General features: G+C 40.2%; 1 long non-coding RNA gene and 1 pseudogene across 1 annotated transcript; one reads left to right on the top strand and one right to left on the bottom strand.

Moving 5' to 3' along the window:
* Positions 1-4,575: 4,575 nt before the first annotated feature.
* Positions 4,576-16,004, bottom strand: LOC144340354 (uncharacterized). Its single transcript, XR_013416395.1, has 2 exons — positions 15,816-16,004; positions 4,576-5,165 (listed from the first exon to the last, which is right to left on the bottom strand). It is a non-coding gene; the product is annotated as an uncharacterized LOC144340354 (long non-coding RNA).
* On the top strand, positions 12,816-13,219 carry LOC100425715 (large ribosomal subunit protein P1 pseudogene; annotated as a pseudogene).
* Positions 16,005-16,535: the final 531 nt, after the last annotated feature.

The raw sequence follows: 16,535 nt of genomic DNA, 5'->3' as shown, positions 1-16,535 counted from the left end.
AAATTAATTGTATTAGTCCATTCTCACACTGTTATGAAGAAATACCTGAGACTGGGTAATTTATAAAGGAAAGAAGTTTTATAGACTCACAGTTCCACATTCCTCAGGAAACTTACAATCATGGTGAGAGGCAACTTTTTACAGGGTGGCAGGACTGAGTGAGTGGAAGCACGGGAAATGCCAGATGCTTATAAAACCATCAGATCTCATGAGAACTCACTCACTATCACGAGAACAGCACGGGGTAAACCACCTCCATGATTGAATCACCTCCACCTGGTCCCACCCTTGACACGTGGGGATTATGGGGATTACGATTCAAGATGAGATTTTGGGTAAGGACACAGCCAAACTCTATCAGCAATTACAGTTAAATGAAGTCATAAGGATGAAACACTGATTCAATAGGATAAGCGGCCTTATAAGAGGAGACATCAGAGCGCTTTCGTGCTGGCTAGCTCCCTTTCTCTTTCTCTGTGTCTGTCTCTCTCTTCCTCCCTCCACTCCCCCCTCATTGTATGAGGACACAGCAGGAAAGTGGCCATCTACAAGGCAAGAGAGTCCTCATCAGGAATAGAATCAGTGAGTACCTTGATCTTAAACATCTCAGCCTTGAGAACTATAAGAAATAAATGTCTATTGTTTAAGCTACCCAGTCCATGGTATTTTGTTATAGCAGCCCATGCTGACCAAGACACAGAGTTTGCTTAAAGAAACATGTGATGAAAACCGAGGAGTAACAACTCTGTCAGGAGAGGGTCATGGAAAGCTTCAGAGAGGAGCTGACACTTGACCTGAGCCTTGATGAGTACATCCCGCACTCTGCTACTTGCTGTAAGGTAGAAAAGATCAGGAGCACTAGCCCTTGCCCTAAGTATTTTGTGTTCTAATGTAGGAGACAATGCTACCATGCATTAGATGGAAAATGTATAGCCATTATACAAATTTAAAGTTTGTATGCACTGAAGCAATGCCTGTCATCTCTATCCTCCAGAACTTAGTTCAAATCAGTTTCACCCACCTACTTTAAGAAACCATCCTAAACTACTCTTGCCAATTGCTTTCCTTCTTTACTTCCCATTTCTAGAATCAGTACTGTGATAACATAGAACTAAGAGAAATTTAACGCACAAAAACACTCAAGTCTTACAGTGATGTAGACCTTTTCTTATAAGGTAATATGGATAAAAGAAAAAGCAAAAGAAAACCTGAAGGGAAAAAGCAGAGGGAAAATTTTGACAAAAACAAACTTTCACCTTTGAAGGTGATATGGTATGGCTGTGTTCCCACCCAAATCTCATCTTGAATTGTAGTTCCCATAATTCCCATATGTTGTGGGAGGGACCCAGCAGGAGATAATTGAATCATGAGGGCGGTTTCCCCCATACTGTTCTCGTGGTAGTGAAAAAGTCTAACAATATCTGATGGTTTTATAAGGGGAAACCCCTTTCACTTGGTTCTCATTTCTCTCTTGTTGGCTGCCATGTAAGACATGCCTTTTGCTTTCTGCCATGATTGTGAGGCCTCCTTACCCACATGGAACTGTGAGTTCATTAAACCTCTTTTTCTTTATAAATTACCCAGTCTCTGGTATGTCCCCATCAGCAGTATGAAAACAGACTAACGCAGAGGGTGTGTGTAAAATCAAAGAGGGGAGCCCAGTCAGTCGCCTGGCTTCCTAACCTACCACACAATCACCACAGCCCTATTTCAGCACCATGTAATCAATGCCAGCTCCTGCTCTCAGGCTTTCATGTTTGTTTCCATACCACTTTCCTAGCAAGCAAAAAGTTCACAGCCTTTTTTAGGTGTGGCTCTATATATAGAGTTAGAACTTTTAATAAACACATCAGAACACATATCTAAATGAGTATTTTCCTTCAGGTTCATTTGAAAAGCAACAAACTTATTGTAATAATGCTGCTTTTTTCACACAATATAAGTGGAACTCCTCCTTTGAAAGTGAAAAGCCTTACCAAGTCTGAAAAAGAGTCAGACTCAGTAATCCACAGTCATACTTCATTTTAGATAGAGTATTACCCATCTTGATTTCCTACCTCATTCATAAGACATAGCACTAAATAACACCTACTAGTTACAAAACTTAAATATGTATTACATATATATATACATACACATATAGATACATATTATATACATAAATTTTTAAATACATTGAAGGTTGAAGGCAAGCTCTAAGAGAGGAGTTAGAATTTTTTTTTTTTTTTTTTTTGAGACAGAGTCTCACTCTTTTGCCCAGGCTAGAGTGCAGTGGCATGATCTTGGCTCACTGCAGCCTCTGCCTGCTGAGTTCAAGTGATTCTCATGTCTCAGCCTCCCAAGTAGCTGAGATTATAGGTGCGCACCACCACACCCGGCTAATTTTTGTATTTTTAGTAGAGATGGTGTTTCACCATGTTGGCCAGGCTGATCTCTAACTCCTGGCCTCTAACTCCTGATCTGCCTGCCTTGGCCTCCCAAAGTACTGGAATTACACCACACCCAGCCTTAGAAAATTTTTGAGTAGTAAAAATATCTCTGGAAAAATATTTAAACTCTCTAAGAAGAGCATATAATCAAATATGTGAATTTAGGAATTCATGTTTTTAAAAAATCGGTCACATTACTGCAGAGTCACATCTCATATATTTCACACAGTGGCCAGCTCAATAAATATTTATGAAGCAGAACCAAACCAAATTTTTAAGCATTTTTCATGTCCATTGCATCACTGGGAAAGTAATATTGTTACTCCATATACAATTTATGACCTATTCAGGTCCTTCAGTTCTTTCTCCAAAGGTTTTCTCTTGGATGTATTTGAGATCTTACTGAAAATCAGCCTATCTGCAGGTGTCTTTTGAGTTCCATTAAGCTCAGTGAACATCCAATGCAGACACACAGACTTTCAATACTGTTGCCATTATGGTTGACACTTACGTCTCTCAGGGCTACTCTCCTTCAGAAGGCAAAGACTCCGAACTTTATTGCCATATTCTTCATCAGCTACCATCAGGAAGTAACATAACTCTGGTCTCCTATCCCAATTACTTCTGTCCATTTGACATTCGACAGATGGAAACTCACCAGTAGTCTCATTGAAGCATGGATAAATCAGCACACATGCAGGGTAGAAAATTCCAGTAGGCAATTTAAGGTGTTAAGAAAAAAGGGTTAGGGATAACTCTCTCCAGCACATAAGTCTGATTAAGCAGCCAGTTTGTGCGTTTTTCTATCAAGTAGGTATAGCTATGTTCTCTTGTAAGCATAATCCATATATACTGATGGAAAACAAGAACCACACAGGGTGCCTTTAAAGGGAACATCTCTAGTGCTTTTTAAATCTCTTTTTTTTAAAAAAATGAAACCCTCTCTATATATCAATCTATATCTCTATCTCTATATCTATATATTAGGCAAACTGTAAATGCCCATTTAAGATTATGTTTATGAAGTTTTCAATGACACAGAAATGAAATAAGTAAAATAGTAAATGAGAAAAGAGTACAAAATTGTATATAAAGTATTATCATAGCTATATAAAAAAACTATGTCTAGAAAAAAAAACCTAGAAATAAATGTACCAAGAAGTTCAATGTTATTCTCTATCAGATAATATGGAAAAAGATTTATTGTGCTTTTCCTTTTATTTCCCAACTTTCTACTACAAGTATGTATTATTTCTATAACTTAAAAAAATAAAATAAATGTCATTTGATTGAATCAAATTGGTTTATATACACGCCAGCTTATCAGCAACAAAAATGTTATGTAGTATAAGGTTAAAATAACTTTGCAAATAGAAACAGAGGAATCCACAAACTCGCCTGTCCCTAAACCTTTGCCACTAACTAGTAGCTGATAACTGTCTGAAGATAACCAAGATTTAGCCAGGCAGTGGCTCAGGCCTAAAATCTCAGCACTTTGGGAGGCCAAGGTGGGCGGATCACTTGACATCAGGAATTCAAGACCAGCCTGGCCAACATGGTGAAACCCCATCTTTACTAAAAACACAAAAATTAGCCAGGTCTGGTGACACGTGACTGTAGTCCCAGCTACTCAGGAGGCTGAGGCACAAGAATCTCTTGAACCCAGGAGCTGGAGGCTGCAGTGAGCCAAGATCATACCACAGCACTCCAGCCTGGGTAACAGACCGAGACGTCATCTCAAAAAAAAAAAAAAGATATCCAAGATGTTTTAACTGGAAACATTTCTTTCTGACTTGAAGAGCAGAATGCCACACACCCAGGCTACCATGGTCACATGGACTTTTGTTAGTCAAGAATGCATTCAATATACTAAACTGCAGATTCTCCATAAATGTATAGTTCATAAAGGGAGTAGGTACAATGTCATAATCTATGGCACAATAAGCAAGGCACAAAATATTACAAAATTGTATGAACCCATCTATAGGACATTCCAGAGAAAGCAGAACTAATCTATAATGACAAAAAGCAGCTGGGTTGAGGGTAGGGACAGGGGATTGACTGTAAGGAGGCATGTGGAAACTATCTTGTCTGTGGTACTGACTATATGGTTGGATATGTTTGTCCAAACTCATCAAACGGTACATTGTTTTAAATGGTGTATTTTATTTTATGTAAATTACACTTTAATAAAACAACCTTTGGGATTTATGATATATTCTCATATGGCATGTAATGATAATACAGAGTATGACAGTCTCACTCTGGGGCAATCTTGGTAATAGGCAGCCATAATCAGGCTATGTTTTGAGAGTTCAAAACAAAAATATTCCCACCCACTCCAAGAAGCTTCCAGTGACTCCACGATTCTACCAATGTAGAGTCATTCTTATGGAATCTCTGAGTATTTTGTTGATGGGAAAACATCACTTGAAGAAGAGGAGAGTAAGACTTCAAGCCTAGCCAGGAACAGCAGCTAATGCTTGTAATCCCAGCACCTTGGGAGGCCAAGATGCGTGGATCACTTGAGTCTAGGAATTCAAGACCACCCTAGCCAACATGGCAAAATCCCCTCTCTACAAAAAAATACAAAAATTAACCAAGGGTGGTGGCACATACCTGTAGTTCCAGCTACCTTGAGGGGCTGAGGCTAGAGGATCTCTTGAGGCCAGGAAGTCAAGGCTGTAGTGAGCTGATCACGCCACTGCACTCCAGTTTGGAAGACAGAGCGAGAGTCTGCCTTGGAAAAAAACAAAAAACAATAAAACAACCTCAAACCACTATCAACTATCTCTTACAAAAAATTGCTTTCCAGGCCGACCATGGTGGTTCATGCCTGTAATCCCAGCACTTTGGGAGGCCGAGGCGGGCGGATCACTTGAGGCCAGGAGTTTTGAGACCAGCCTGGAGCCTGGCAAACATGGTGAAACCCCACCTCTACTAAAAATACAAAAATTAGCTGGACATGGTAGCAGGCACCCGGTTAATTTTAATCCCAGCTACTTGGGAGGCTGAGACATGAGAATTGCTTGAACCTGAAAGGCAGAGGTTGCAGTGAGCCAAGATCATGTCACTGCACTCCAGTCAGGCAACAGAGTGAGACTCCATCTCAAAAAAAAAAAGAAAAAAGAAAAGAACTTTCCAGCAGTATCAGCTATGGAAGGAAGGTCTAGGAGTGGGGCAAAGAGACAAGAATGGAGAGGGTCTGAGAGATACCCCAGAGAGTGTTCTAAGACAAATTTTGCCTATTTCACATAGTCGCCTGTCTTTCATTTTACAGGCGAAATATAAACCTTAGAAATATAAACCTTAGAAAAGCTCATCCCCTAAGTATGCATGTGAAGCCCAGTTGAATCCCACTTTCCTCCCTCCTAGAAGTTTTGTCCAAGATGGTGGTGATGAGCAACATCCCCGGCTCCTGAATACTTCTTTCCATCCACCAACTATTTTCACATCAGTTATTTCATTAGATCAACTCAACTACCTTTGAAGTAATAACTAATGGGTAGGTAGCAGTAGCATTCCTATTCTATAGTTAAGAAAACCGAGAGAAATCGGAGCCATTAGTGGACTTAACCAATGCCCCACAGGTAAGAGCTACCAGAAATGCTCCCTGATGTGCTTCAATAGACCATACTTGGATTGTCCTCACAAAACCTTGAACACGGTAACACATACTGTCAACCTTTGCCAACCTGATATGGAGATTGGAAAATGCATGGTAAATTATTGCCCTGAACATGCTTATGAACAAAAGCAGGTTTTATCTTTATATAAATTATTTCAATTTCCATGGTTTAGAATCAGCAGACTGGGATTCAAATTCCTACTGGCTGTAAGATTCACCATCCTAGGCCTTAATTTCTTCAGTAAAATGAGCATATTAATGTCTGTTCTTATTCATAGAACTTTTGTGAAATCAAATAAATGATGAACACTAAAATATTCTGTGAATTGCTTGGCACTGAATGACTATTAGATGTTTTACTTATAACTAAATAGAGATTGTAAATACATTTTGTTAATTACCAAAAGGTGTTTTCTAGATTAATTGTAATTTTAAAATGAATTATGTGATAAAGATCTAGGTAATAAAAATATTTTCGGATAACTTACTACTCATGTGTATCATCAATTTTAGGATTCCTTTCATCTGTTAAATTAGGATTGTGGAATATTTTGCTCTCAGAAAGAGCCCAGAAATAACCAGAGTGTGCCACTGAAAATAACAATTCAGCAGAAATCAAACATGATACAGTAATGGAAAGCAAGATAAGTTTTCACAAATATGTGATGACATCCAGGAAGCAGTAAGCTAAGAAGAGGCAAAAATGGGCTAAGATTGGCTTTGATGGAGAAAATACAATTAAGCTTAATTCCTTTTTAACTTTTGTTGTTCTTCTTGTACTGCTGAAAAGGGCTTAAAATAGAATCACAGTAGCCACTGACAAGTCTAATTTCCGGATTCGCTAGCAAAACTGTGCAAAGGAACCCAATATTTCTGCAGCCAAGGATCCCCCAAAATGCCCCCTTCCTGCAGAGGTCTCTTGTTTAGACTTTCGTTAGTGTCTGTCTCAGCAGAGCTCCTATCCTGTGTCCTCAGCCTGCTGACCTTCCTCCTGGCTATCTTTCTCATTTGCCTTTGAAAAGTATTTGCAGATCTGAAAATTAGTCCTTTATCAAGTCTGTCAAAGAGCAATTCATTGTGAGAAGTCAATATCCCAAAGCCCCATAGCTGAACCTGGAAAAAAGTCAAACTACAGACCCTAGATTTTATCACTGCACTAGTCATGCACTAATCACTCTGATAAAAGACTCCATGCTTCCCTGATGACCCTCAAAATCTCCTCATTCTCAAGTAGAAAGAGAAAATTTTCTTTTCTCTTTTTCTTCTGTCACAACATAACTTGATTTTAGGAGTGTAAATGTTGGCAGATACATGCTGAGAAAACAGAAAGAGAAAATTCAAATAAATAGTAATAGGCAGGCTTGAAGCCATCTTCCTCTTACACAATTTTATTTTTTAAAATTGGTGAAAGTTGCCAGAAAACAGGTTATTGCTGAAGAAATATGTTCTGAAAAACAAAAATTGAACTGAGAAAACTGAGCTCCAATTCCAGTGGATATGATATCTCCGATTCCATTAGGACATGCGCTACTTACTCCCTGCTACAGAATGAGAATTTGTCACACACGCACACACACACACGAGCACTGAAAGTCCCCTGCAAGCCATTGACATCAGCAAAATGACATCTCCACCAAGGAGGCCATGACAGGAGCCAGAAAACAATTATGCTTCCTGTGAGTATGCACAAGTTTCAGAAGAGTCATTTATCATCTCTCCCAGTAGAAATTCATTTTCTTTCTTGTTTCTTTCCTTTTTAAAACTAATCTTCATTGATAGCTGGTTAGAGAAGGGTTTGGCTGGAGTGTTGGTGATGACCCTCCATCCACTGACACAATTTATCTCACAATCCAAAGGGGCTAACACTACAGTGAGACAGGACAGTTTTCCAGTGCCAAGTCTTCTGCAGTTGAAATGGGCCTGTCAAATATTTTTCTTTCCTACTCCAAAAGTACCCCAGTACCTCCATCCAAACAGAGGGAGAAAATCAGAGTCCTCTTTCAGGGCAGTTGGCTAGAGAGTAGGCTGAGGGCTATCTCTAATTCTGCAGTATTCATTGACTGAGGGCCTCTTTATTATCTGCTTTCCCTTTCTGTCCCAGGAGCTGGTTCCGTTTTAGAGAGGAGAGAACTGGGACACACTACTTGCCACAGGCAGAGACCCGGTTTGTGGAAAACAATAATAGAAGAAAGTGAGGGAAAGAATTTTCTCACACCATCATTAATAATCAGTATCTTACATATGACAATGTCATTATTTTCATCAGGCTCCACCGAGGGTCTGTCATAAGGGTATGTCTCTTCTTTCTCCAGTCCCCAACTCTTGAAACCCTTCCTTGTGCACTCTGCACCCTACAGTCCATTAGCAGTAAAACCTCTATACCCTCAACTTTTCTGCAAACTCAGTAACAGAAATCTGGTTCTCCCCTGAGAATTCCGTTTCTACTGGAGTAGTCTCAAGTGGTCACTTCCATCTCTCTCATGCCTCCTAAACTCCTAGGCTTAAACACAGCGAAGGAATACTTCATGTTCCACATTGCTGCTTTTATACCATTCTCTCTCCCTTTCTCTAGAGTTTTCCAGCTTTGAATCTGTATAAGCAGTCTATCATCACTTCCTTTTTTTTTTTTTTTTTTTTTTCTGTAGACATCTATCAACCTCTTGGTCATTCCTCCTCATGTGTCCAAGATTTTAGCTCATGACTCACTGCCACTTTCTAACAATATGCCTGTTTTTCATTCTTGGTAATTTCAATTCCATACTGATGTTACTTTCAACACTGCCCTCATTGCTCTTTGATCTTCTCCAGTGACTTTATTCTTTACTCTACCTCTACCAATCTTCCAAGGGTCAATCCCTAGTCCTTATTTCCAAAATCTACAACCACCCATCACAGCAAATTTGAACACTCCACTCAGACCTCCATCTACTCTCTTTCCAGTTCACTCCCTATTTTGTCCATCTGCAATAATCCTTCAGCCCCTCTATGGAATACAATCCATTAATTGTACCATCTGCTCGCTGTCCCTCCCGACTTCATGTCCTCACTTCCGTGATTCTGTTTAAATGCCATACTCTATCATTATGAAAACTCTCTTACATACACCCTCCACCCTCTTGCTTCTCTCTCTTATTATACTTGCTTAGAAAACTTTAGGCCTGGGAAAATACAACTCTTCTCCCACTGTATGCTGGCACCCATGTAGCTGAACAAGGCTATAGAAAAATGCACTACCATGCTAATATGATTTGGCTCTGTGTCCCCACCCAAATCTCACCTCAAATTGTAATCCCCATAATCCCCAGGTGTCGAGGGTGGGACCAGGTGGAAGTAATTGTATCATTGGGGTTGTTTCCCCCATGCTGTTCTTATGATAGGGAGTCAGTCTCACAAGATCTGATGGTTTTATACATGTCTGACATTTCCCCTGCTTGCACTCATTCTCTCCTGCTGCCCCATAAAGAGGTGCCTTCTGCTATGATTGTAAGTTTCCAGAGGGCTCTCTAGCAATGTGGAACTATGAGTTAATTAAACCTCTTTTCTTTATAAATTACCCAGTCTCCAGTATTTCTTCATAGTAGCATGAGAACAGACTAATATAGTAAATTGGTACTGGGTACAGTGGGGTGCTGCTGTAAAGATACCCAAAAATGTTGAAGTGACTTTGGAACTGGATAACAGACAGAGGTTCAGACAGTATGGAGGGCTCAGAAGACGACAGGAAGATATAGGAAATTCTGGAACTTCCTAGAGACTTGGAGGGCTCAGAAGACGGGAATATATGGGAAAGTTTGGAACTTCCTAGAGACTTGTGGAATGGTTTTGACCGAAATGCTGATAGTGATATAGACAATGAAGTCCAGGCTGAGGTGGTCTCAGATGGAGATAAGGAACCTTTTGGGAACCAGAGTAAAGGTGACTCTTGCTATGCTTTAGCAAAGAGACTGGTGGCCCCCTAGAGATCTGTGAAACTTTGAACTTGAGAGACATTATTTAGGGTATCTGACAGAAGACATTTCTAGGTGAAAGCATTCAAGAGGAAGCAGAACATATAAGTTTGAAAAATTTTGGACCCTGATGATGAGATAGAAAAGAAAAACCAATTTTCTGGGAGAGAAATTCAAGTCTGCTACAGAAATTTGCATAAGTGACGAGGAGCCAAAATGTTAATCACCAAGACAATGGGGAAAATGTCTTCAGGACATGTCAGAGACCTTTGTGGCAGCCCCTCCCATCACAGACTGGGAGGTCTAGGAGGGAAAAAATGGTTTTGTGGGCCAGGCCCAGGGACCCCCTGCTCTGTGCAGCTTCAGGACACGGTGCCCAGTGTTCCAATTGCTTCAGCTCCAGTCATGGCTGAGGGGCCTAGGTACAGCTCAGGCCATTGCCTCATTCAGAGGTGCCTCATTACCACCAAACCCCAAGCCTCTGTGGCTTCTATGTGGTGTTGAGCTTGTGGATGCACAGAAATCAAGAATTGAGGTTTGAGAACCTCCACCTAGATTTCAGAGGACATATGGAAATGCCTGGATGTCCGGGCAGAATTTTGCTGCAGGGGTGTAGCCCTCATGTAGAACCTCTGCTAGGGCAGTGCAGAAGGGAAATGAGGGGTGGGAACCCCCACACAGAGTCCCCACTGGGGCACTGCCTAGTGAAGCTGTGAGAAGAGGGTCACCATCCTCCAGACACCGGAATGGTAGATCAACCAATAACTTGCACTATGGGCCTGGAAAAGCTGCAGACACTCAACACTAGACCTTGAAAGCAACCTGGAGGGAGGCTGTACCCTGAAAAGCCACAGAGGCAGACCTGCCCAAGGCCATGGGAGCCCACCTCTTGCATCCTGGATGTGAGACATGGAGTCAAAGTAGATCATTTTGAAACTTCAAGGTTTAATGACTGCCCTATTGGATTTTGGAAACACATGGGGCCTACAGACCCTTTGTTTTGGCCAATTTTTCCCATTTGGAATGGGTGTATTTACCCAATGCCTGTACCCTCATTTTACCTAGGAAATAACTAACTTGCTTTTGATTTTACGGGCTCATAAATGGAAGGGACTTGCCTTGTCTCAGATGAGACTTTGGACTTGGACTTTTGGGTTAATACTGGAATGAGTTAAGACTATGGGGGATGGTTGGAAAGGCATGATTGTGTTTTGAAATGTGAGAACATGAGATGTGGGAGGGGCCAGGGGCAGAGTAATATGATTTGGCTCCGTTCCTCACCCAAATTTCACCTTGTATTGTAATCCCCATAATCCCCATGTGTCAAGGGTGGGACAAGTTGGAGGTAATTGGATCATGGGGGCAGTTCTCCATGCTGTTCTCATGATAGTAAGTCTCATGAGATCTGATGGTTTTATAAGCATATGGAATTTCCCCTGCTTGCACTCATTCTCTCTCCTATCACCCTGTAAAGAGGTGCCTTCCACCATATTGTAAGTTCCCTGAGGCCTCCCCAGCCATGTGGAGCTGTAAGTCAATTAAACCTCTCTTCTTTAAAAATTACCCAGTCTTGGGTATTTCTTCATAGCAGTGTAAGAATGGACTAATATACAGGTTGACAGGAATCATTTTTTGTTAATGACTTTGAATCTCAAATGAACCCAGTAATACTACTGCCTTTCCATGGTTCATTCACTTTCTTACTCTTCTAGATGACAATTTCATACTTTTCTCTTCTCTCCTGAGACCTCCCATGCTTCTTCCCACATCCTTATTCTCAAATGGCAAATCGTATCCTATTTCACTGAGAAAATAGAAACAATCAAAAGAGAAATTCTGTTATTATCTCAATACAAACTCACCAGCTTCTGCACCATATACTCTTCCTTTCCTAGTGCTTCTGTAGATGGACCATCCAAATCTCTGCCTATGACTGTCTGCATATATGCACTAGATTCTACTTTCATTATTTGATTACAGATATTCTCTCTTGTTTACCGCATCATTACTTTTTTTTCCTCTCTGTTGGATCATTCCAACAGCATTCAAACATGCTATTTTCCAGTCAGCATTCAATCTGTCATTTTTCTGACCTATTCTAATTAATGAAAACTCTACCTTTTGAGTTTCTCAAGCAAAAAGCATGGTCATTCCTGACCTCTCTTTTTCTCACACCACATATCCAGTTCATCAAGAAATCCCACTGACTCTACCTTCAAAAACTGGTTACTTCTCACCATTTCTTCTATTATGCCCTGGTCTAAGCAAGCATTTAGTGTCTAGATGATTACCATGGCTTCCTAGCTGACCTCCCTACTTCTATCTTTACCCTCCTACTATTCTCAGTGCAGCAGCCAAAGTAATCCTTGTCTTGTCACCCCCCTACTCAAAGCTCTCCAATGTCTGCCCATCTGACTCAGACCAAAAGCCTAAGTAAGTCCTTACAAAGACCTAAAGAGCCTTTGCTATTTGTCCCCTACTCTCCTGTTCCCACTTTGACTTTGTCTCCACCTCTGCCCTTCACTCACTTTGCTATAGCCATAGTGACTTTCTTGTTTCTTGAAAATACCCAATACATCTCTTCATGAGGGTTTTCTCACGTGCTCTTCCCTCTGCTTGAAACGCTCTTGTTCCAGTAGTCATGAAGCTCATCCTCTCCCCTCCTTTTAAAGTCTTTTCTCAAATGTTACTTTCTCAGGAACATCTTATTTGACACTGTTCTTGAAATTGTCCTTTTCTCTGCTGCCACCAAGGTTCTGCACCCTTCCCAGGAAGCTAAGGCTGCATGGAGGTGAGGGGCTTGCCCACACTATGGCCTTAATCTCCCAGCTTGCCTGCATCTATTCGGCCTTCATTCTACATGAGAATTAAGTGACCATCAGGGAGGATAAGATCAATGCCCTCATTAAAGCAGCTAATGTAAACGTTAAAGCTTTTCAGCCTGGCTTGTTTGCAAAGGCCCTGGTCAATGTCTGCATCAGGAGCCTCATCTGCAATGAAGGGGCTGGTGGACCTGCTCCAGCAGCTGGTGCTGCACCAGCAGGAGGTCCTGCCCTCTCCACCACCACTGCCTTAACCACAGAGAAAAAAGCGGAAGCAAATAAAGAATCTGAGGAGTCTGTTGAGGACAAGAGCTTTGGTCTTTTATGACATGTTCAATAAAAAGCTGAATTCCGTTGGCTATAGTGGCTCAAACCTGTAGTCCCAGCTACTCTGGAGGCTTGGGCAGTACCATCTCGAGCCCAGGAGTTTGAGGCTGCAGTGAACAAAGACTGTGCCACTGCACTCCAACCTGGGTGACAGAGCAAGTCTCAAAAAAACAAAACAACACAAAAATAGAAAAAGAAAATGAACTCAGAAAAAGGGTTTTAATTATACTCTATCAGACACACTTTCTATTCTCCCTGTTTTGTTTTTCTTCATGGCTCTTATCATCTTCTAATATCCCATATAATTAACTGTTTTATTGGTTGTTATTGTATTTTTCCTGTTTGACACACAGACTCCTGAAAGTAAACTCCACGAAGTAAGACTTTTTGTTTGTTTGGTTGGTCAGTTGGTTTACAGCTATATACCCAGCACCTAGTAGAATGCCTGCCACATTGTAGATGCTTACATATTTGCTAAAGGAATGATTTTAACATCTTAACTAGGTGTTCTATATTATTTTGTACCTATTCAGGTGTACAAGTCTGGCAGTATTGTAAGCTTCTTGATGGCCAGAATCATGACACTTACTTTGCTGACTTCCCTCCACAGCACAAATTATAAAGATCAGCTTCCACTTTAAATGCCTACTGAATTGAACTGCACAATAAATATCCTGATCAGCATTCAGCTGAGTCCTTCACAAATTCCTAAGAGAAATAATAAAATGGTTGTTGTTTCAAGACATTTTTAAAAACATTTTAAAACTTTTAGTTTTGGCGGGGGTACATGTGCAAGTTTGTTATGTGGGTATATTGCATGATGCTGTGGTTTGGGCTTCTAATGATCTCATAGCCCAGGTAGTTGACACAGTACCCAATAGGTAGATTTTCAACCCTTTCTGCCCTCCCTACCTCTCTCCTTTTGGAATCCCCAGAAAACAATAAGTTTCAGAGTCATCTATTACACAATAGAAGCCTAGTGAGACAATTTTGTAGCATTGCTTTTAGAAATTATGGGTAATTCCCATATTATCAAGTTAGCTGTTCCATGTTTTCTCCCTATCTAGTAATTTACGTACCAACAAAATGATTTAACTCACTGCATATCTTTATCGGTTAAGTAGGCCATTTATGCAGCAAATGTAATAGATCACAAAATGTACAAGAGTCCAACAACAATATAAAAGTATTTTTTGCTTGCATAACAGTACAGGGAAAGTAGATAGGGTGAGGAGGTCTTCCTCCATGAAGTCAAGTCTAATAGAACCTCTGTTTTCTTCAACACGTAGCTTCCAAAGTCACCCTAGAAGTTTTCTCCATCCTAACCAAACAAAAATGGAAAGAACATGCAGGAGCACATATGGGAGGTTTTCGTGGGCCAGTCTTAGAAGTGGCCCATCACATCTACAAAAATTTCACTGGCGGGACTCAGTCACATGGCCACATCCACTGGGAAGTATAGTTTAGCTAAGAGCTCAGGAAGTAGATTTGCCAGATTTAGGGAAAATACAAAATAAAACAAACTACAGTGTACTTATCTGGTTATTATACCAGGAAAAAAAAAGAACATTTCTGTCAAACAGAGAGTATCCAAATAAGAATGTAGGAATGAGATCCCACTATATTCTTAATATGTCCTGGCCCTTTGATGGCATCTATTGCAGAATGCTCAAGACCAGTTTCTAACAACTCAAAATCAGTGTGATTACTGATGGCACTTACGAACTCACAGAAGTTTTCACTGAAGAAAACACAGAGGTAAGAAACTACAGAGAAAGGGAAATAAAGACATCGCTAGTACTGCTAAAGATAATGGCCATATTTGGAAAGCCCTTGTAACTCATCTGTAAAAAAAAAATTATCAAAACATCTAAAGTAGATTTATCCAATGACTATTTATTGGCCTCATTTATTTCTGTGGCAAGAATGTTTGACCTTATATGTTGCTAACAGGAGATGGTGGAAAGGAGACAACAGATTTTAGGAACTTTATCATGACCTTCTATCTGGAGATCATCAACCCTTCTTAGCTGTCTTCTTCTGCTACCAAGGTAATCATTTTAACATAACTTTACCTCCAGGAAAAACAGTTATTCTGACAATTTTTATTCAGGTATGTTCCACAAAGCCTACAAAGGGCCCCCAGCTAGGACCCTACTAACTAAGTGATTAGCTCAGGAAAAGCTGAGTATGACTGGCAGGGTGAGAGAAGTATTATTCTTCAGAGTGACCCTGAAATTTTTTAATTGCCTAAAGATTTAGTCTCAGCTCTCAATTTAAAACATCTTAGAATGTTTTTAATTATCAGAAGAAATTTTAAGTATTAGGGAAGGGAGGTTGGTTACTAGTAGTGGGAAAAATAAATTACTACCAAGAAGAGCCTGATTGCAGACATCACCCCAATACCTGGGCCAGTGCTAGGTCAGTTGAGAATGTGGGTGCTAAATTATATAGTTTCTGAACTCATCTAAACTTAACAATTCTAGAGAGTTAACCTACTTATTAAGAAAGGTAGCACACAATATGGTTTCTATTTTCATATCATTTTCCACATTTCTCTGTTTTAGTATAAATCTATTTTTGCAGATAAAAAACCTAACTGTGATGTGAGACTATTCCTGGGATGCTCAGTTTTCTCCTGCTCACATGGAACACACATTACCTTGTCCATTTGCCTCAAAAAATGCGCATCAGAAAGAGGTGATGGCCAAGTGAAGGAGAAATCCGGTCCAAGCCAGAGATGTTGAAATCGATGGCTCACATGAGAAGATCCTCAACACTTCACCATAATAAGTTTATCTGTGGGTCTCCCACAAGACTTTGCAAGAGCTCATCATCCTCCACATGTGAACTGATGAGAAATGAAGCATAGAGGGATATCTTAACATTAAATACAAGTTGGAAGTCTTGCCAAAAATCAGAGATTACTCAGCAACAAAGTTAAGATGGAAACTCATGGGTTTTGGTTGCTCCACTTTAAGAGATGCTCAAGCCCACCAAGTGAGGGTTTGCTATTTGATCCATTTGTCTTTCTAGGGCATATTTTAAAATAAAACTTCAAAGCAAAAAAAAAAGTTCCATTAATAGCATAGTTTTAATAAATGTTGCCTCTGAGAAAGTCCTTCATCTGTTTCCATATCCACACCATCATCTAGGAATGTTTGTTAGGCTCTATTTGCAAATGGTATCCTTCTCCATGTGACTCAAAGAGAGCTGAATAAAATCTACATGTGAGAATATACCATCTAAATCCTGCTACAGATCTACTCAAGGGAAAAAAAAGACATATATTTAAAATACTTTGGTTGAGTTAAAATGCAACAGGGAATGAAAAGATGTTCAACATCATTAGTCACCAGGAAAAGCAAGTCAAAATCACAAT

Source organism: Macaca mulatta, chromosome 1, assembly GCF_049350105.2.
Source record: "Macaca mulatta isolate MMU2019108-1 chromosome 1, T2T-MMU8v2.0, whole genome shotgun sequence".
In the NCBI taxonomy this organism is placed as follows: domain Eukaryota; kingdom Metazoa; phylum Chordata; class Mammalia; order Primates; family Cercopithecidae; genus Macaca; species Macaca mulatta.
This window is presented reverse-complemented; position numbering and strand designations above follow the sequence as displayed.